General features: G+C 37.2%; 1 long non-coding RNA gene across 1 annotated transcript; it reads left to right on the top strand.

Moving 5' to 3' along the window:
- The first annotated feature begins 1,288 nt into the window (after positions 1 to 1,288).
- Positions 1,289 to 20,598, top strand: LOC105478791 (uncharacterized). The gene is made up of 3 exons (XR_985450.2): positions 1,289 to 1,404; positions 2,590 to 2,695; positions 20,290 to 20,598. It is a non-coding gene; the product is annotated as an uncharacterized lncRNA (long non-coding RNA).
- Positions 20,599 to 21,531: the final 933 nt, after the last annotated feature.

The raw sequence follows: 21,531 nt of genomic DNA, 5'->3' as shown, positions 1-21,531 counted from the left end.
AAGGAGTCTCGCTCTGTCGCCCAGCCCAGGCTGGAGTGCAGTGGCGCGATCTCGGCTCACTGCAAGCTCCGCCTCCCGGGTTCACACCATTCTCCTGCCTCAGCCTCCCGAGTAGCTGGGACTACAGGCGCCCACAACCGCGCCCGGCTAATTTTTTTGTAATTTTTAGTAGAGACGGGGTTTCACCGTGGTCTCGATCTCCTGACCTTGTGATCCGCCCGCCTCGGCCTCCCAAAGTGCTGGGATTACAGGCGTGAGCCACCGTGCCCGGCCACAAATGCTGTTTTAATCTAGATTTTTTTGGTCACTGTATTAGATATTATAATCATCATTAATAATTGTGTGTAACATAGAATTCCATTTGCTCACAGCTGCCATTCAAGAATAATGCCTTATGTTTTTCTCTCACCTTCCAAGTCTCTCACTTGTGCTTCTCATTGGCAGAATGTTACCTACAACACTACAGGTCAGGGATTCTGGGACATGTAGTTCCCAAGAAAATGATTTTAGGCAATGTAGTTCCCATAGTGAAGAATCAAACAATGAATTGAGAAAAGCCAATTCAGCCCAACAGAGAAATGGCTAAGGGAATTGTGGACACAAATGCAGTTCAGAAGGTCATGTTTACTCCTCCAATATCCTGAAATACGTTATATGGTTGAGGCAAACAGAATATTATATCCATCTCTTGAAAAGTTGTAAGTTATGAAAAATTCTGCTGTAACAGAAACCTGTTCAACATTGCCTACCCCACTTTAGACAAAACTTAATTGGCTAGAACACATATTAGGAAATAGCAATGTATTTCATAAATAGTAAATTATTTTACAAATTTTTTAATATGGAAAATGTATTATAAAATATACATAAAACTGAAATTTAAAAAGCATGAGATAAAAATGTAAGTACAATTTCCAACACTTCTCTTCCAAGACTCAGCTTATTAATTTTTACATCCCTTGGAGTCTACCCACTCCTCCATGGAAACCATGGTTATTCTAAAATATAATTGTTTATACCTTGCAACCCCCCCCCCACCACCACCAGCAGCAGCACAATGGAAACCTTAAAAGAAGGGGATATAGTGTCTATCTTATTCACAGCTGTATCTTTAGTACCTTGAAAAATTCTTAGCTAATATTAAGTAGTTGTTGAACAAATGAGTAAACTTATGAATGAATGAATGAATGAATGAATGAATGAGATGCTATTATGATAGAGCTTCTGTTACCTCATAGGAAAGACAAATAATGGGACAGGGAATGTTCTTCAGAAAAATGTTTCTGGGCCAAGATTGAGTGGTAATTAAGCACTACCTAGACAAAAGAAGGAATGGGCATTTTTGAGGAACTGGGAGCAACCTAGGGAGAGAATTGAGATGATTGTGGTTGAAGAGAAATCAACGTAAGTGGAGAGCAGGCTGTGCAGTGAAGTCAGTAATAGTGACTTCGAAAGGACAGCCAAGGTTTGGGTGAGAAAATATTTTATGTACCATGATGAGGAGTTGAAAATTTTCTAACTTTTGCTATCTGAGAAAACTTTCTTGGGAGCAATATCTAAAATAAGAGGTAAAATTTGAGTTAAAAGGTCAAAAACTGCATCGAACCAGATGAGAAATAAACAGAGAATGACTTAAAGCATTAAGGGGAGGGGTTTATATACAGAATACAAAAAATATCTGCATCACAAATTGAATATAAAGTATTGAAATAGGAAAGGAAAGAAAATATTATGGCCTAGGCTAGAAACCTGAGTAGATGGTGATATTAAACAACAAGAAGGAAGTAATAATAACCACGACAGAACATACTAATGCTGGCTTGTTCCTTGAGTGCCTGCTTCAGAAGTGAGTGTGAGGCATGAGGGTTGCCCCTTTACCTTGTCATAACCAAGTTAGAGATCACTGACTGATTTCAGATCTTTTTCTTGATAAGCTTGGACATTTCCTCATAGCTCTCCCTAACAGAACACTCCAATGGTTACTGTCAGAGTCAACATGCCAATAGAAATTTCTTGGTCATCCTTAGCTTATTGTGCTTCCAGTACTCAAAAGAAACCTTCATATATATATTCAGATATATATATATCCCTATTTAATCACTGCAACTAACATTTTATTGTATTTATTTTATAAATGATGAAACTGGCATTTAGTGTAGTAAGTATAAAAGCAAGCTGTAATCTCAAGTCTCTCTGACTCTATAGCTTAGACACACACATGCTCCTCCCCTCAAAGCCCACCTTGCCCAGTCTCACCCCACTCTTGGAATGAAGCAGGTGACAGCCTAGACAACAAAGTCTTCCCTAGATACTTCTATCTATAGAACTACTTCTGGGACATCCAGTAAAGATTTCTAGGAGGGAATTTCACAGGTCTATGGTTCAGGAACACTGCAGGGGCTTCAAAGGTAGGTTTGGAGGCCATGAGCATGCAGGTAATAGTTGAAGTTATAAATGAGATCACCAAGAAACAGGTATAGAGTGAGAACAGAGGAGAGGAGAGCAGAAGAGAGCACAAATAGAAGGAATTCAAGGACTTGCCTAGGAGGTGCTACGAAGAGATGCTCTTTTCCTCTAAATTTGGACCAGAAGTCATCATGCAGAGCCTAGGACTGAGAACAACGTCCTGGAAAGCAGAGCCAATATATGAAGAGAAACCCAGTGCTGCATCTTTACCTATCCCAGGGTTTTTCAGGTATGTGAGCCAATATCTTCTGTTTTTTATCTAAGCTGATTAGTATTGGGTTTCTCACACTTGCACCTGAAAGATCCTGACCACTGCCTTTCCTCACCAAAATGCTGCAAGCATCAAATGATAAAACCAGTGGAGAAAAATCTATATGAATTTCTGTCATAGAATTGGTTTTCCGTAGCCATTAGCTAACCTTTCCTCAGTGACCCTTCAAGTCATGGATTCCAGACTTTCCGCCCATTATAACAGCATCTTAAGCTGGCTGTGCATGATCTATTAGGTTGGTGCAAAAGTAATGGTCAAAACCGCAATTGCTTTTACATCAACCTAATACTTGGATACCATTTTTCTCACTACACAAATCATATACTGTCTAGCTGGTGGATGGTAAAGGTTAGCCTATGTTATTAGATAATGAACAGTTAGTGGGAAGGGCTCATAGTTTAAGCATCTTATTCTTGTTACTATTGACAGAGTCTATTGCTGACAGTATCCAGTGCATTAAAGAAGCACCATACCTGATGTAAATGACGAGTTGTTGGGTGCTGACGAGTTGATGGGTGCAGCACAGCAACATGGCACAAGTATACATATGTAACAAACCTGCACGTTATGCACATGTACCCTAGAACTTAAAGTATAATAATAATAATAATAATAATAATAATAATAATAATAAAAGAAGCACCATACATGTTAGTTTAATGAACAGGACATGAGAAGCTTTTCCTCATGTGCTATACACATCATCCATTTAAGATAAGATTTCCAGACCTCAAAGGAAAGACTTGATACTTTTGCAGATAGATATTCTAAAGCTTCACATGGATCTGACTGAAGTCAATGTTTTCATACATTATGCTAAGATTGTTTAGCATAATTGCATAAATAAGCAGTGATAGACGCTATCATTCTGGATTTGAAACATCCCTTAGGTCTCAATATCTGAGATAAAACTGTATTGCATATTGCTTGAAAAGAAGAGAATTTTTTTAGAAAAAATCTGTTTCACCACCTAAGATGGATGCTGTAGAGGTTCAGTTCTCCTGTCTTGCCAGTCCCAGTGATTTCCTTTTGCTTTTTACATTGCTGCCAATGTGTGTGTTAAAGTCTTCTGTGATATACAGCTTGCCAGATGTAGCTGAGTTAACTTTCTTAAGTTCACAGAATTGTTCTTTTGTCTCATTGGTATTCATTATAATAAAAACCTACACTCTCTGTTAATTTTCAATTCCCCAGGTAGCGTTTTCACTGTTATGAGGTGAACCTAATTCCATAGTTGGCCATTAAACACCTGTGCTTAAATCATGGGTATCTTGCTTCTTTCCCTTGAAACAACTTCTGGATTAACATTACATTCCAGATACACTGAACTTTATGTGATAGCTGACCTCATGATCTCAACCTTTCCTGACTAAATAGGCAGACTTTGGCATTAAGAATGAATGAAGTTGAAATGATAAGTAACAATGTCAACAGATTTTATTCTTTTTGGTAACAAAAAAAAGTAAATGTACCCATGCTCTCTAAGACACACTGTTTGATCAGGAAGAAGGCAAAAAGCATTCTAATCTTTCATCACAATGCCCTTCAGAAACATCAGCGTGTGTGCATGCATATACTGTTATATTTTGAAACTAATAAAAATCAGTCACTGAGGAAATGTACTAACATCCATCAAAAGTAGAGCTGTTCTCAGTCTGCCATGCTCACCATGAGCAGAGACGTACAGTGATGTACAAAAACTTACCAGGCAGAACCCATAGACCATATAATCTTCAGAAAAGCTAGAAAAACCAGTTTTGGACAATGTGACATTTTACAGAACACATTCAAGTTAGTACTCTCATGAGGTGAAAAGCCCATAAACCAAAAGTTTCCTGCAGAGCATGATTTTGAAAAGGACAGAGGATCGTAAGATACGATCTATTGGATGCAGTAACATTTCTGCTAATGTGAAATTCCAGTCTATATTATTGAATGAACAATAATCCAAAGGAGAGCTACATTTTATTAGGTTAAGAAAATGGAAATGACTTTGTGCTTTTCTCAATAAAATGTGAATTATTTTAAAAGCCCATGAAGTTATTAATGTCTTTGCCTGAATGTCAGATACTAAGAAAATCAGAGGTAATATTTTTTAAATAAATTTTGCTTTTCTGGCAAATTCGCTTGGTGAAAATGAAGACTGGGTCTGTGTCTTCTTGTTTGTGTTTCCCACAGTGACTAGCACACAATGGGCTCTATGTAATAAATGTTACACATAAATGAGATGATAATTGATTGATTAAAGGACCTCGTTCAGATGTCAACTCACTCTGCCATGAAGTCCCCCATCCTACCTTTCTCACTTCAAAAATTCTATACCATAGCCCTTGCTCCTCTCATTCGTCAGGTTCTAGAATTCTGTCTTGAAAAAAGATTCTACCTTCTTAGCCTTTGCATTGCCACAACATTTTACACACAATAAATGCAGACTCACTACAAATAGGAAAAAATGAAATCATTGAATAAATAATCCTAACCCTCATCCATTTGCATTTAGATGCCAATTTCTTTTTTCTAAGCTGATAGTCTCATTGCTGCTGAAAGATAACTCTGGAAGAAGAAATGACTTGACACAGGAAAATGGAAAGACTAAAGGGAATACAAAAACAATTATCTAACACAGTTATCCACCACAGCCATATTATTTTCCAGGTAAATAAACTGAGGGCCTGAAAAATTAAGCAGCTTGTCCCAAGCTACTTTATGGCAGTGCCAGAACTGGAACCCAATGCACTGATTACTATGTTAGGGCACTTTTCACTCAACTCAGCTGATGCTGAAAAATGTAAACCTCAATAGGACTTGGAATTTGTAATTTCTTTCATTCAGTTTGTATCATTCATTTACCACCCATATTTGATTATTTGTATGGGCTCTCTCTGTCTTTTTCCCAAATTTCCCACATAAAACCATAACACATTGATTGGAAACAGTAAAAAGAAAAAGAAAATAACAAACAAATGAGTGAAATGAACATGAATGCTGTTCTGTAGATAAGTTCTTGTTATTCCTTTAAAGTGTTCTCTATTTTTAAACTTTCTATAGCAATATGGCTTATCTCCATAATTAGCTGAAGACAGGGCTATGTAAATACTTATTCCTATCACTGTGTCAGCTGGCAATAAAGTATGTCTACCAGGCTATTCTAGGCACTGAGGGTCTTGGAGGAATTTCACAGAAGGCAAATTAAGCACATATCAAACACATTAGCTAAGGGGAGAATTAAAAATTAGTGAAGCACAACTGTGGTAAAATTACTCATAATATGACCATCAAATAAATCTAAAATTAGTTTTCAATGAAAATACTAATTTCAGTATTTATGAAAGTTTTCTGCCTTTGAGTTTGGCTTATTTTCTTTTTTAAAAAAAGTATGAAATGCATATAGCAAAGAATAGAAGGTGAGGAACTGGTCTCTTTCTCAGGGCCAAGGGCTTCTAAGACATTTAATTCTGCTGTGCTGAGGTAAAGAAGAGCAATGGTCAAGAAGACCAAACAAGATAATACATGTGCTAGGGACAGGGGACAGAAATTCTAGGCAGAAAAGTGTGGGTCCCAGGAAAAACCCCACCCTCAAGCTGAAAAGCCTGAAACCATGGCCCAAAGGGAGAACTTCTATCCCTGTTTTCCCACTCGAATGTTGCCTTTTCCTAAACTGCCCGTAGCCCTACCTTGCCCCATCCTATGCCCATAAAAACTCCAGACTCAGCCAGTAGACATTGGAGATAAGCAGCTTCACTTCAGAGAGGCAGCTTGACAGTGTAACTTCAGAGAAGAATCTGGCCAGAGATGGCTGGACTTCAGGGGAAGATTACCTTCCCACCCTGTTCCCTTTTCAACTCCCCTTCACACTGACAGCCACTTTCATTGGCAATAAAAACCCCCCACATTTATCATCCTTCAATTCATTCATGTGACCTCATTTTTTCTGCACATCAGACAAGAGCTCTGGAGCCACAAGAGTGGATACAAAAGGCTGTCACACTGGCCCTTTGCCCTCGCTGGTGGAGGACAGCCACCTCACGTGAGAATGCAAAGGGTCCACTGAGCTGTTAACACTTAAGCCATCCGTGGATGGCAGAGCTAAATGAGCACTGCAATACACTCTCTGGAGCTTTAGGAGTCACAGGCACCCCTGCCTGGATGCTGCCATGAGACCTGTACAGAGTTTACTCTTGCCAGTGCTAAACCATCTGGCTGGTTCCTGCACCTGCTCACCTGCATGGTACCTCCCACAAAAAGGGTGGAACGCAGCAGGTCCAAGCGAGTGGAGTTTGGTCCTGCTGGTGCCAAAGGGGCCAGCTGGTTCCAGTGCTCGTTCACTCCAGCTCCTGCACTCATTCACTCACACGCCCCCTCCCACAAGGAGTTGAGAGCAGTGGACTGAGTAAACTAGGCACCCTTGTCCCGAATCCCACAAACGGGTTAGGGAAATATCCTGCTTTACATGTATGTGCCTTGAACAACATCTGGCACAAAGTAATCTCTTAATAAATTTGAAGCATTATTATGAGAGACCATTATTTTAATCTAACCAGGCACAGTCTCAGGTCTCACAGAGCTTACATGTTTGTGTATGTTTAATAAATTTTTTTTTTTTTTTTTTTTTTTTTTTTTTTTTTTTTTGTTGAGACAGAGTCTCGCTTTGTCGCCCAGACTGGAGTGCAGTGGCCGGATCTCAGCTCACTGCAAGCTCCGCCTCCCGGGTTCACGCCATTCTCCTGCCTCAGCCTCCCGAGTAGCTGGGACTACAGACGCCCGCCACCTCGCCCGGCTAGGTTTTTGTATTTTTTAGTAGAGACGGGGTTTCACCGTGTTAGCCAGGATGGTCTCGATCTCCTGACCTTGTGATCCGCCCGTCTCGGCCTCCCAAAGTGCTGGGATTACAGGCTTGAGCCACCGCGCCCGGCCCTGTTTAATAAATTTTAACTTGTAAATTCAAAGTGAAACCAAATGTAATATTACTACCTATTTTATGTTTAAAACTAAATAAATGGAACATTTGAAAAAATAAAGCAGTTAGCTTATAATTTGATTTAAAAAGAAAAGAAATGTTTAGAGTTTGGCATTATCATTTTCTAATCTCTGCACTAATTCTCATTTTTTTTTTCCAATATATCTAAACCTTTAACAAAATCTAAATTTCACCTCAGGAAAAAAGTCATCTCCTCACTAGTGCAAAAAATAATATCGCCAGCCTTACAGACTCTGATAAAATTTTTAGAATATGAAATTCTTGCAATTACATGCATCTAAAATTTCACACACAGCAATATACAGATGACTTTCACTAGAGGTGTTTCTATAAGATAAAATAATTCATTTCAGTATATTCATTGACAAAATATATCCTGAAGAAAAAGATTTCTTTACCACAATAGACTTTTAATTATAGAAATTGTCTTTGATTATAGAAATTGCATATATATATATATATATATATATATATATATATATATATATATTTCTGGTAAGAATTTATCATAATTGGTTCTTTTTAAAATTACATTTATTTAACTTGCTGTAGGCTAAGGCAGAAAAGAAATATGGAAAAAAAATAGTGCATATTTGGTGATATCCATGTGGCTTTCTTTCTTTTCTTTAATTTCTTTTATAAGGGAATTTGGAATAAACAAAAGTGAACTAATAAAAATTCCCCATATGTTTTAACTTCAATTTACAAATCCAGTTTTTGAAAAACCAGAATTTGTAGCCAACTTGCTCTAAATCAGATCACTCATCCTTCAAAGCAACCCCCTTCTCTAGACAATCTAAAAACTAGCAATTTTGCCACTTTCACTGTCAGCAAATGCTTCTACAGAAATGCTGTGAATGTTTGTTGGATGTATTTTTTTCTTAAGTTTATGAAGCTATTTAAATGACAAGTATTTCAATTTATGACTGAGCGTTCTATAGAGCTTAGTCCGTATAAACCACATATACCACTATTTAGTATTCTAACTGCTAACAACACCTTCCAACACAAATGAACACGTTTTTCTCCCACATTAGGGAATTTTTAGAGTAGCAATATGGCAACTCCAGGTGGTGTGACTCTCCGTAGACAATCACTCCCTATGGAAAGCGTCCCCCGTCAGAGGTGATGATCGCCAGACCCCAGTCATGCCTTCCTGCTTACATACATGCTGATGGCAACAATCAGAAACATTTGTAAGGCCTAAGGAGCACATAGAATTTATGTTCTTTGACCGTTTGTTAATAATAAAAACGACTAACTCTGCTGGCAAGGCTGTATACACTTTTACACTGTCATCATAATTAAAAAGTTTTAGTATGTGGTTTTGTGTTGCGACACCATCGATCAAAGTCCATTTTCTGACATTTGTAGCACAGGCAATATGTTCCACATAGGTTATTTCTGGAATTGTATTGCTTACTGTAATAGAGTCCTGTCATGTAGCTCTATTGCACCAACTTCACCTGCTCTGCTGCAGCTGCCTGTGCTCTGTCCACTTGTATAATCTCTCAAGCATGCACAAAGTAGAGTGATGGAGAGGGAAGAGAATTTTTTAAGAGTTATATTTTATTGACCAATATGCACAAATCTAAATTTATTTCTCTGGATAGAGTTTGAATACTAAAACATCGATCTTCTAAATCTCTTAGTTTATTTAGACTATATGCCTGACATAACTGGCCTTCAGAAAACCAAAATAGTTTTTGTATTTCCTTTCATTAATTACTTAATAATCAAAAAAATCTTACGGACAATGTCATTTTTTTTTTCATGAGAGCTGCATTGTTCTATTTCCTATTGCTCTCTGCTCTATAAAACACACTTTGGTGTGAGATAGCCCTCATTAAAGAAGACAAACTTTTCTTTGAAAAAGAAAGAATAGCAAGTTGAGAAACATTTATTTTATGCCTTTGACTCCATGATGAAATGTTTCAAGGGCAGAAAAGGGACTGAAAATGGAAACTGACAGAATGATAACATAAGTTGGTTGGAATTTGACAGAAAATTATAGTGTCCTTAGGTGATGTTAAAGAGAGCAATGTGTCTATTGCAGATGAAGTATAACAAGAAGGAGAACTTTAATTACAGGAAGAGAAAAATTCCAACTATTGCCAAATTTAATTTATTTCCCTGAATTTAACTGACTACATACGATTTGACATGCTACATCAGTGCATTTTGAAAATCTGTCACAATTACTGTCAAATGTACAATGTTCTGCTCTAAAAAGCTTCTGAATTAGACCTATTTCAAAATATAGCAAGAAAACTGACCTAGCACACGTTCATACCAAGGGACATATTGTTTGAAATAAATATTTTACCATATTCTTCATATTTGAGAAGTTAGGGCATTGGATTTGTAAATTTGTTCATTTCTAATGAGTTTTAATACAAACAGAAATCACAAAATCAGCAAAAAAAAAAAAAAAAAAGACGCAGGGACAAAAGGAATAATTTTAACGTGCATTTTTACCGTTTCTCAAGATGGTTAAAATCATTACAATTGTTTTCTAGCAGAAATGCAATGGAATACTGTTCTTTTAAGTGATTTTAATGTTAATTTTTAACATAAGGTATAGGTGCATATATATTCAAAATTATCTATAGTAGATAGTATAGATATGATAGATCGTTGATTTGCAGATAGATAGACTAAGTTTTTCTCCAAGCAAAAAGGCTGGTAACTTAATAATGAATAATGAAATATGCAATAAAAAATAGCAGGTCAAGCATTTATATAGATGCTTAAACTAAAGGCAGGTTAAGCAGCATTTTCTTCTAAAACAAAATTAAATTCATCACTGGATATGTGTGATTTTTCAGAAGTTTAATTGAAACTATGTGATTTTATTACATATATCCCCATCCTGCTATCCCAGATTTCTAATCTTTAATTAAAGTTTTCAAAAGATACTTGTTAATTCTTTGGGGAATGGGTTAGAGATCTATTCTCTAACTAGAATGTTTTTTCTGCCAGGAGAAGTGTGGAAAGAAATTAGAATACCTGTTATTCACATTAATAGAAACTCCAGTTCATAGATGACTTTCAAGCCCATTACCATTGCATCTGAAGAGTTCAAAATTCTAGGGAGGAAGCCAAATCTTAAAAATATACATCCTGGAGAGTGCTTGACAGTACAACCTTTGTGAAATAATAGAAAAAAGAGTTACAATCACTTTTTCAGAATGTCATGGTTCAAAAAAAAGATATGACAGTGGCATAGACTGCTCTAGAGACTTGGGAGGTGACATTGACTCTCTCACATGCATATCAGTTCATCAGAGAGCAAAAGTTATCCTGTCTGAAAGTAGCTACAGTGACCTTTGTGTAATGAATTAATGACTGTAGTCCATTTCCAGTGATCTCCATCACATCATAAAAAGTTTCATTAATTAGGACTGTTATTTGCAGATTGATTGGAGAACCTAAGGAATAAACAGATGTACACATACTCACACACACCTTGAACTATTTGCCTTCTTCTATATATAATTCTCTGAGTGAAGTATGACTGCAATAAACATGACTGCTCTAGTCGTGTCTTTCATTTTAAGTCGGTGTGTTTATGTTAATTTATAAGGTCTTAGAAAACTGGAATCCCTTCTCTCTCTCTCTCTCTCTCTCTCTCTCTCTCTCTCTCCCTCTCTCTCTCTCTCTCTCTCTCTCTCCCCCCAATATATACATCTGTCTCGAAGGCATCAATATACTATCACAAATGTTCGGTACTGAGCAAATGAATTTTGGTGGTGGTAGTGATGGTGGCTTTTTAAAGACAATCCTAACTCACCTAGTTTGGTTTAGGTACTCTTTCTCTATACACCGACCATGCCCAGTGAACCTCAGTCACTGCTCCTGAAAAAGTATTATAATTATGTGTTGATATTGATAAAAGAAAAACTTCACCTGAGTTAAATTTGAAGGAATTTAATTGAGCAATGCACGATTTGCAAATGGGGCAAACTCCTAAGCCAAAATAGGCTCTGAGACTCCAGGGCAGTCACATGGTGGAAGATGATTTATGGACAGAAAAAGGAAAGTGACACACAGAAAATAGAAGTGAGGTACAGAAACAGCTGGATTGGTTACAGTTCAGCATTTACCTTATTAGAACATGGTTGAAACAGCTGGCTACATTTGATTGGCCAAAACTTGGTGATTTACAGCTCCCCTTGTTATAGTTCACAATATACAGAGAAACCTTTAGGCTAAAGGACTCAAAATATGTAAGGAGGTAGCTTTAGGCTAAACTTGATTAAACAATATGCCTGCCTCTTTTTTTCTGGATTCTGACCACCTTGAAGATGCAAATTGTGTCTTCCTCCTTTCCAAATCTCCAACAGCTAGAGTGTAGCCCATTATTTGTACTTCATGTTTACCGATTCAATTGCTTAGTTATTCCATCCATCTTTCCCATCATGTTGCCTCCCATAATACCTATCTAACTTCAGTCTTTACAAAGAGAAGTTAAAATGAATTCACATAAATGCTTGAGTTTCGTGAATCATTCTTTATATGAGAAATATAGCTTCTAATGTGGCTCTCTTGCAAGGTCAGCAGCAGGTGAAAGAAGCAATGGAAGGAGATGGTCTTTGGATCATCATCAAGGTATTAACTGTGTGACTATTACCAGGAAGCCTGGACACAATTCAAAAAAGCTACACTTCAGATGTAAGCTGTACAGCCAGCCACTGATGCCACCCACAGAGTTACAAAGGGTCAGGCACACTATTCTTCTGCCTTCTATTTTTCTTATCTTGAACTCTGTGGTCCATCTTCTGATCCCCTGACATTGACGGGATAGTGGGGCTGATGGTTATATCTAGACTTCAGATTCACTACAGCCTTCTCCAGAGAACACAGGTAAGGACTACTGGTAAAGGGAGAAGGAACATCCATGTATAGTCTTGAAATAGTCACTGACAAAGCTAGTGACCTCATTGCCTCTTTTCACTCAGCATCTTAGAAGAAAGGATATGAGCCCTATATAAAATTAAGTACACAAATGTGCCCCACCTACATGGCTGAATTCTTTATTCTCTACCTAATTAGAATATAAAAATTACAGTCTCATAAGGTAAAAATGACTTAATTATTTTGTTACTATAACTTCCTGTGTCCCTAATACAATGTCCTACATGCTATGTATCCTGAGTGACAGTACAAATAAACACTTTGACTTGTATTTATCTGTTATTACCCCACTGAGGCAGACATGGCAGTGTTGTTTGTATTTGGAAACATTTGGCACTGAAATGTGAAAAAAAATACCTCCCATTTTGGGTAACCCCCATGGTTATATGGCCAAAATATAGATCATAAAATACTTAGATGGGTGATGTTTAAACTTTTTTCACCTGGATCAGCTCCAGGGCATCCATGAATACACTGAACTTTATACAAAACCTGTTCCTACGTGTAGTTCTTTTTTTTTTTTCCTGGCTAAAAATCCTTGTTTTATCAGATTCTTAAAAGAAACTCTGCCCCCCAAAATTAAAAGCCAACAGAATTATTACATCATAAAGGCAATTCTGTATTCATTCCTACAGTCAAATGTTTTCCAAGGTTTCCTCACATAAAAGTATCTCTTTTGCAGCAAGAAGAATACAAGGCAAATGTGACAGTTTCACCTTCCCCAGAGGTTTACAGCCTAGTAGAAGCAAAAGAAACACACAAAAATGACCACAAATGAAGCAATAAATAGGCTTTATAGTAATCATTATATTAGGGATACAGGAAGTTATAACAACAGAAACAATTAAATCATTTTTACCTTATGAGACTAAAATTTGTTTGTGAGTGGCACATAAAATGCCCCATGAAATTTCAGAACATGGACATCTCTTTTGTTTAAGTACTCAAGAAAGCAAGAAGTGGTATTCAAGCCAAGCCTTGACATTGTATACAATATCTACAAGCAGAGTGAGGACAGATGAGTGCCATTTAGACTCTACAGATGGAACAACCAAAGGAGGGAGGTTGGAAAACCTAACTTTGAAAATTGAAAAGATCTTGGAAGAAATTTGACAGCTTTCTTGGCATGTCAGTAGAATACGTTTGGGACTATAGGAGGTAGGTTTGAATATGAGGGAAAAATTTTGGACTTTGATATGTAAAACAAGAGAAGTGATGAAAAGTCTTGGGGCCAGAAAGTGGCATTATCAAAGTAATGTTTTAGTAATAATATTCATCAGTAAGTATGTAGAATGTATTGTTGAGAGGAGGAAGGAAGGTCTAAAGGAAAAAAGACCAATTCAAGTTCAGAGAAATACCAACAGAAACTATTGCTGTTTCTGTTGACAGAAAGGGATGGATAAAGGGAGAGGTGATGACCAAGAAATTAACAAGACCATTACTCAAGAGGTCTCTGCCATAAAATGGGAAAAATAATGGGTAGTTACTTTATAATTTAAGCATTGAATTAAGATAATCCAAGTAAAATTTTAGAAAGCTATCTGGCACATAGTAATAGTACAATAAACATTAGCTAATTGTTATTGCTATTGCTATTGTTACTGGATATAAGAGAGACAGGGAGAACCCAAAAAATACTGAAATTGCAGCCAATTTATCTGAGATACTTGTAGGAACATTAAGAAAAACAACAATAAAAAGAGGGGTCAAAAGGAGGAGCAGGTTTAAGGCAAAGGGGAGGAATTAAATGTAGAAATTATAAAACTGGTTATAGAAACAGGGCATTGATATGGAGATAGCTGACAATTAAAAGCAAGACACTGCATGATAGATCTCTAGAGAAGGCCTGGCTTTCAGATTCATCCACCTAAAAACAATAGCAAGCTATGGGAATGGGTGGAATTTATAAAGAGAGAGAATAGGAGGTAAAGAGATAGAATGAAAGGGCAGAGCCTTGAGTACATGTGTTTAGGGAATAAAAGACCTGCAGACAAATAAAAAGGACACTTAGCTAGGAGCAGAAACAGAATCATCCTGCTTTCAGAAAGCCACAGAAGCAGAATTTATCTAATTAAAGGTGAAAAGAATTTTCAAAACTTCTAAGCAGGTAAAAGAAAAAGTCAATGAATGTGATGATGCAGAGATGACTTAATATAGTGCTTCCTCAGGAGATTGGCAGGGAGGGCACCCCTAGCAGGAAGCAGTGGACAGATCTAACCTGGAGAAAGTCGAGTGGCTTAAGGACTAGGAAATGTGAAGCCAAGTTGATGCAAGGCAGCACTCAAATGTAAAACCAAACAAAAAGCCAGACAGCTATCCCAACTAAGGTAGCAAGCCCAAGAGTATAGTCTTAGGCAGAATCAAAAAACAAACAAAGAAAAAAAGTTGTGCAATAGAAAACCTGAAGGAAAATGAAAGCAGTTAAGTTTACTGATTTAGATCACTATTTAAATCTAGAGTCAGAATGGACCCTGCAGCCTATTAGTTTTGTAACCTAAACGATATTCTACATCTCTGTGTGTCTAACTCCCACTATGGGGGAAATAATAGAACCTACTGCACAGGGTTGTTGTGTTAAGCAAATGTGATAATGCATGTAAAGCACTCAGTGCAATATCTGGCACAAAATAAATGCTCAAAAAAATGTTATCAATTGTTACTGACAATGGGTAAGGAATAGCGTTTAGAAAGTTTTCCAACTGACTAGGCACAAAATTACAGATGCTTTTTAGTAGAAACTTGAAAGCTAAGACCTGGAGAGGCTACCTAAAGAATCAGATTCACTCAACCTGTTTGAGAAAGACCTTGAATATCAGTGTGACACGTGCCCAAAATCCTATAGGCAACAGAAGGCTATTTACATTGTTTTATTAGTACAATGACATGATTAAAATATATTTAAGAGATCAACCTTCAAGTGACATACAAAACAGTTTGGAGAAAGAAGATCTTGTTAAATTCACTTTGCATTACTAATTTTAAGAAGCACAGTGTGGTCATTTCAAGTGTCTGGATGCTTGTTCCTGAGTACTCACTCCCCATGTGCTGTCTCTGTTGTGTGTCATTAAGGCCCCTTCCACTGGGTATATGCTGAAACAAATTTTTTTCTTTATTTCCAGTCTCAATGTGAAACAAAAAGTTGGAATCTTCAGTATGTTATCCAAAAGATTTGAAATGGCTAAATTGTTGAATCACAGAAAAATGAGAGAATGATTATGCATCTTACAATTGTCACAGACACATCCACTTTACTTAACTCCAGTATATTTAAAGCCAGCATATTGTGCATAAAGGATGGGAACAAAGCACATGTAAGACATTATTGATTTCCAGAAATGACAAGTACATCCCACCAGTGAAACCCCAGCCTGCATCCCCATTCTTTCTCTTCCCTGTATGTCTAGAGGCTCACCACATGCCAGGAATCCTGCAGGCCAATCTCACATTTGCTAAAAGTAATTGCTATTTTCTATGTCTGCTCAGGCATGATGCTCTGAAATAAAGTACAAAGCATAGCAACTTCAATTAACAAATACAACTACCATATTATTCAATTCTACACAGATTCATTCTTACCCCAAGGATATTACAAAACATCACAAAGCTGAATATTATTCCTGCAACATCTGTCATCAAAACCAAAATCATATAGTTAGATCTACATAAATCATAGCAAACCTGCCATCCCACAGCAAGAGTCAAACATCCACCCTATGCCATGGCCTTCAAAATATTGAGATAATTGGTGGATAGACTTGTTTTCTCATTTCATCACCAAGGTTTCACTTCAGAACAATACCACATTATGAGTCCACTTTTTTGATGCTAAATGTGAATACTGTTTTCATAATTTAGTATGCAGCATGCTGGTCTAAATCGACATGTTTGTAAGGGATTCCATCATGTCAAACCGAGGAGAAGGGAAAATCTGACAGCAGGCATTTGTCGGATATGGACAAAGCTCTGCTGGAGGCTGCTTTCACTGAACAGTCCCTGAAGCACAAAAAAACTTATCCCACTTTTATAAAGGCATGCATGCATGGAACTGAGGATAGAATTTCAAGTGGAAATTGATGACTTAGTAAAAATGCATATAATTTTTCTACATAAAAGAGAAATGGAAGGCATACCAAGAAAACATTGTTCCTGAGTAAGGTGATTAAAAATTCAAGTGTCACTCTTTGAAGCCAAACTTTCACAAAGCTCATGAAATCTGTTTAGGTAGACATCTTCAATACAGAGAATCACAAAGGAGAATTAAGCAGCAGCATTTTGGAGGTGCTGTGGTTTCTTCTATTTGTGCACATTTAATACAGAAAAACCACTAAAGCAGAGTGGAAACAAGTAGATTTACTTGGCAGATTAGAAAATACGTGTGCTTTTTAAAGGACAGCAGCTCCAACTATTTTAAATGGAAACACTGTCTTAAAGAAAACTTTTTTTGCTTTTTTATTAATACTTAACAATTTGATGGTTGGATAACTAGACCTTCTATGTTTTTGAAGTCACATTTCTTAAAAAACTATTATTGAACCCTGTAAAAATATTGGCATGTTTATAACTGAAGCTAGCACCAAAAAAATTCAAACAAAGGAAATAAGACCAACTTACCATGACATGAAGATACTCTTCACAGATTTCAGTAACAAAAGGGGCTCACATTAATTCTGTTTTTAGCTATTTCAATAATTGAATTACTTATTGGACCATACAGTTTCATTGCCCTGCAATTGTCCTGTGTGGGTTACGGGCTGAGAGCAGAGATTGTTAAAAGTGAGGACTTTGAAGTTGGTCTGCCTGGAATCAAATCCCAACTTCGCTACTAACTATGTGACTTTGGGCATGTCACTTATCAACCTAAGCCTTGATCTTTTTATTTGTAAAATTCAGTTAATAATGGTGTCTACATCCTAGAGTTATAATGAGGATTAAGTAAGTTAATACACAAGGAGGGCTGCGTACATGGGAAACACTACATAACTATTAGTTTTTACTCTTCTACTTGAAGGCTGTAGTCACCATTTCTCTTCACCTTTACCCATCTGTCTTTTCTGCCGTTCCACATTCTTACTCTTTTGCTAAAATCTTATATTCATTATTAAAAACAGTTCTATAATTTTAGAGAGCCCCCCTTGATGGTGGCTCATCTTGGAGTAAACGGAGATAGATATTTGTTATCCTAAATATTCTGCAGGCATGTCTTATAATGATGTATTTTAGCTCACTGAAGTGAATGTGTAAGGAAATATTTCATGAAATGGATGCTATATCACATTGGCGAATAACAGCACTCTAAAGTAGACCATTGGCAACATAGAGATGAATGATAGATGTTGTTCTCGAAAAGTTCATCACATAGTGGGAAAGGCGCACTAGTAAACAATTTCCACACAGGCAAATGTATGCCTATAAAGTGGGAGGACACCAAATAGCAGTACCCATCACAGATTGAGGCAGAGCAGGGGGAGAAAAAGGTTCTTGGAGGAACAAGAGAAGACCAGAATGATGTACTCAGAGATAAGAAAAGTGGCGGAGGAGAGGGACATTGTCAGGCATTGGAGAACTGAGTTTATAGAATGGCTAAAACTTGCAGACCTGGGAGTGTTAACACTTAAAAGTATGCTAAAGAGAAAAAGTCACAATAAGGGAAAGATGGTAGACACAGGAAAGAAAGGATACTAGAAAGAGCAAGGTTCCCAAATAAAGGAATATAACTCAAAAGTGGAATTACCTTTTTCCCGAAGTGCATAGGAAGGAGGGGTATTGCAGATGAATCCAGAAATAGCAACATTGAGTGGATCTTTTAGAGTGAGGTGATGTAAAGACAGTTTATGCCTGATGGTCTCCATCTTCTCTGTGAGGAAGGAGATGAGATCATCTACAAGAATGGGACAAGAGGTGGGGGAAGGAATGGTAGGTCAGGGGTTAAAAAGAGAAGAGTTGGAAATGGTTGTGGAGGGGAATGACAGAGGGAGTTTTTTGAAACATAAGGGGAAGCAACTGGCAGAGCCTGGTGATAAAGACTTAATTTTTGTGTGATTTGCACGTAGTGAAATGGTGTTTTTGCTGGTAGTACACTATAGCCAAGATGTTTGGACTTGATGAAGGGAATGTTTGGCTTTCTCTAGCTTTGGTGTTTCTGTAGGTAAAAGTGAGAGAAGATTAAAGGGCTAATAAGATAGGGTACAATACAAGAATAGTTTAAGTGAAAAATAATATGACAATAAACAATCTAGGCTGATTAGAAATATAAATAAAGCCTAGAGGGACTACTGAAATAAAAAAAAATAGCATAGGTTGTGGGAGAAACCATTAGGGCAAGTAAATAAGTAAATACCTCTGACCTCCTGCATCTTTTATTGTGGTAAGAACACTAAACATGATATCTACTTCTTAAAAATTTTTTTTTTTTGGAGACAGAGTTTTGTCCTTGTTGACAAGGCTGGAGTGCAGTGGCATGATCTCAGCTCACTGCAACCTCCACCTCCTGGATTCAAGCAATTCTCCTGCCTCAGCCTTCTGAGTAGTTGAGATTACAGGCACCTGCCACCATGTCCAGCTAATTTGTTTTATTTTTAGTAGAGACGGGGTTTCACCATGTTTGCCAGGCTGGTCTCAAACTCCTGACCTCAGGTGATCTGCTTTGGCCTCCCAAAGAGCTGGGGATTACAGGTGTGAACCATTGCACCCAGCCTACCTCTTAAATTTTTAAGTGTACAATATGCTATGGTTAACTATCGGCACAACATTTTAAAGAAAATCTCTAGAAGCTATTCATATTGTATAACTGAAACCGTATATTCAAAACAGCATGCCATTTTCTTTTATTTCATTTCATTTTATTTATTTATTTGTTTGTTTGTTTGTTTGTTTGTTTATTTGGCTAGGCATGGTGGTCCATGCCTGTAAGGATCACTTGAAACCAGGAGTTCAAGACTAGCCTGGGCAACATAGTGAGACCCTGTCGCTACAAAACAAGGAAAAAAATTCAAAAAAAATTAGCCAGGCTTGATGTTAGTCTTAGCTACATGGGAGGCTAAGGAGGGAGGATCACTTGAGCCCAGGAGTTTGAAGCTGCAGGCTACAGGGAGCTATGATCATACCACTACACTCCAACCTGGGCAACCAAGGGAGACCTCAGCTTTCAAAATAAAATTAAGACTACAGGAAAATTTAGTCTTTTCTGATAATTTAATCACCTCAACTTTTCTCCATGATAAAAGTATCTACCAAGCCTATTAAAAACATTATTTAATAGGGTGGCCATAAACTGAGACACTTTTGAGAGTAAAGGAATGTGTCATTAGTAATTACACCAGGACAATAGACATAAGCTGGGACTATCCTAGGTAATTTGAGATGTCAGTTTACTCTATACTTAGTGACTTTAAAAAAATAAAATAAAACATTTTTGAGGGAGACGGAAAAGGGAAGGAAAGTCCAGAAAGGAGAGACTGAAAACTTCGAGAAAAATTTAGCCTATTTTACAAGTTTGTTTAGAACCAATTCTATTAGTAATTACCCTCTATAGAAATAACCTTCAGCAAGTTAATATCTCATGTAAATTAAAATATTTCACAACTCTGTGTAAATTAAATACCTTAATAGTTTTCAAGGTATTGAATAGGTCGAATCAGTTCAAATTCTTCATTTTCAGGCAAAAGAAACAGACCCAGTTACCTCAAGAAAATTTTAAATGGGAGAGAAATTTTTTCTCTAGCTTCAAGAAGAACAAGTATCAGCACATCTCCAAGAACTTCTGCAGCAGGAACTCATGGAGACGATGCCATCGAGTGATTTAGCTCCTACTCCTTCCATCCTTCCTTCTCTTTCTCAAGGCTTAATTCCTATGGGAGGAAGATTCTGTTTGTCTCTACTTGGGGCAACCATCTACTGTTGTGATCAAGGGAGTAAAGTCGTGGATGGAAAGCCTATCAGAGAAAATGCTGAGCAAATGAATCCCTGAGATCCACAACATCCTATAAATAGTCCTTATTAAATAAGTAAATCATATATGGAGTGTTAATTTGCAGTTCCATCCTACAATCACTGGACAACACTATTTCTCTATTTCAACTTCAGGGGCTCCAAACCTCAAAATGGCTGTACTTCGGTCAGAGCCTATTTGATTGATAAGACATGCATTACATTACAACTCAGACACTTGAAGATTTCTATCTTTAACAAACATAGAAGCCAGAATTGGGAAATTTTCATGCATAACATATTTAAAACAGTTGTTCTTAGAAGTATGTGTCCAAACAGTCTTCCAGATTGACATACTTCTCCTTGGGAAAGATGTCCAATTCCTTTTAATGTTAAGTAAATGAATTGCAAAGGCTAGGTAATACAAAAATGAATCTGGTGGTAACAGTGGGAAAAGCCAGTGAGAAGACTTCATTCACCTGTGATTTAAATATGTGCTATGATTTAAATATGTCCACCAAATTTAATGTGCTGGAAACTTAATCTCCAGATTATAGGTTGATGGTGCTTGGAGGTTGGACCTTTGGGAGGTACTTAGGATTGGATAAGGTCATCAGCCTGGAGCCTTCATTATGAGACTGGTAGCTTTATAAGAAGAGGAACAGAGAGCTGAACCAGCATACTCTTGTCCTCTCACTATGTGATGCCCATCGTCACGTTATGACTCAACAAAAGGGCTCTCACCAAAGGCTGGCGCCATGCTTTTAAACTTTCCAGCCTCCTTAACAGTAAAAAATAAACTTACTTATCTTCTTTGTAAATTACCCAGTCTCTGATATTCACTTATAGCAACAGAAAATGAACTAGGGCAGCTGGAACTTGGGTTAGACCTATCTGCTTTTTATCATTACAGTCAACATTCAAATACCTAATCTGTTCCTAAAAGTCAGTTAGAGATGACAGCCAATGATAC

The sequence above is a fragment of the Macaca nemestrina genome, chromosome 5, assembly GCF_043159975.1.
Source record: "Macaca nemestrina isolate mMacNem1 chromosome 5, mMacNem.hap1, whole genome shotgun sequence".
In the NCBI taxonomy this organism is placed as follows: domain Eukaryota; kingdom Metazoa; phylum Chordata; class Mammalia; order Primates; family Cercopithecidae; genus Macaca; species Macaca nemestrina.
The sequence above is the reverse complement of the archived record's forward strand: the minus strand, read 5'-3'. Positions and strand labels throughout refer to the sequence as shown.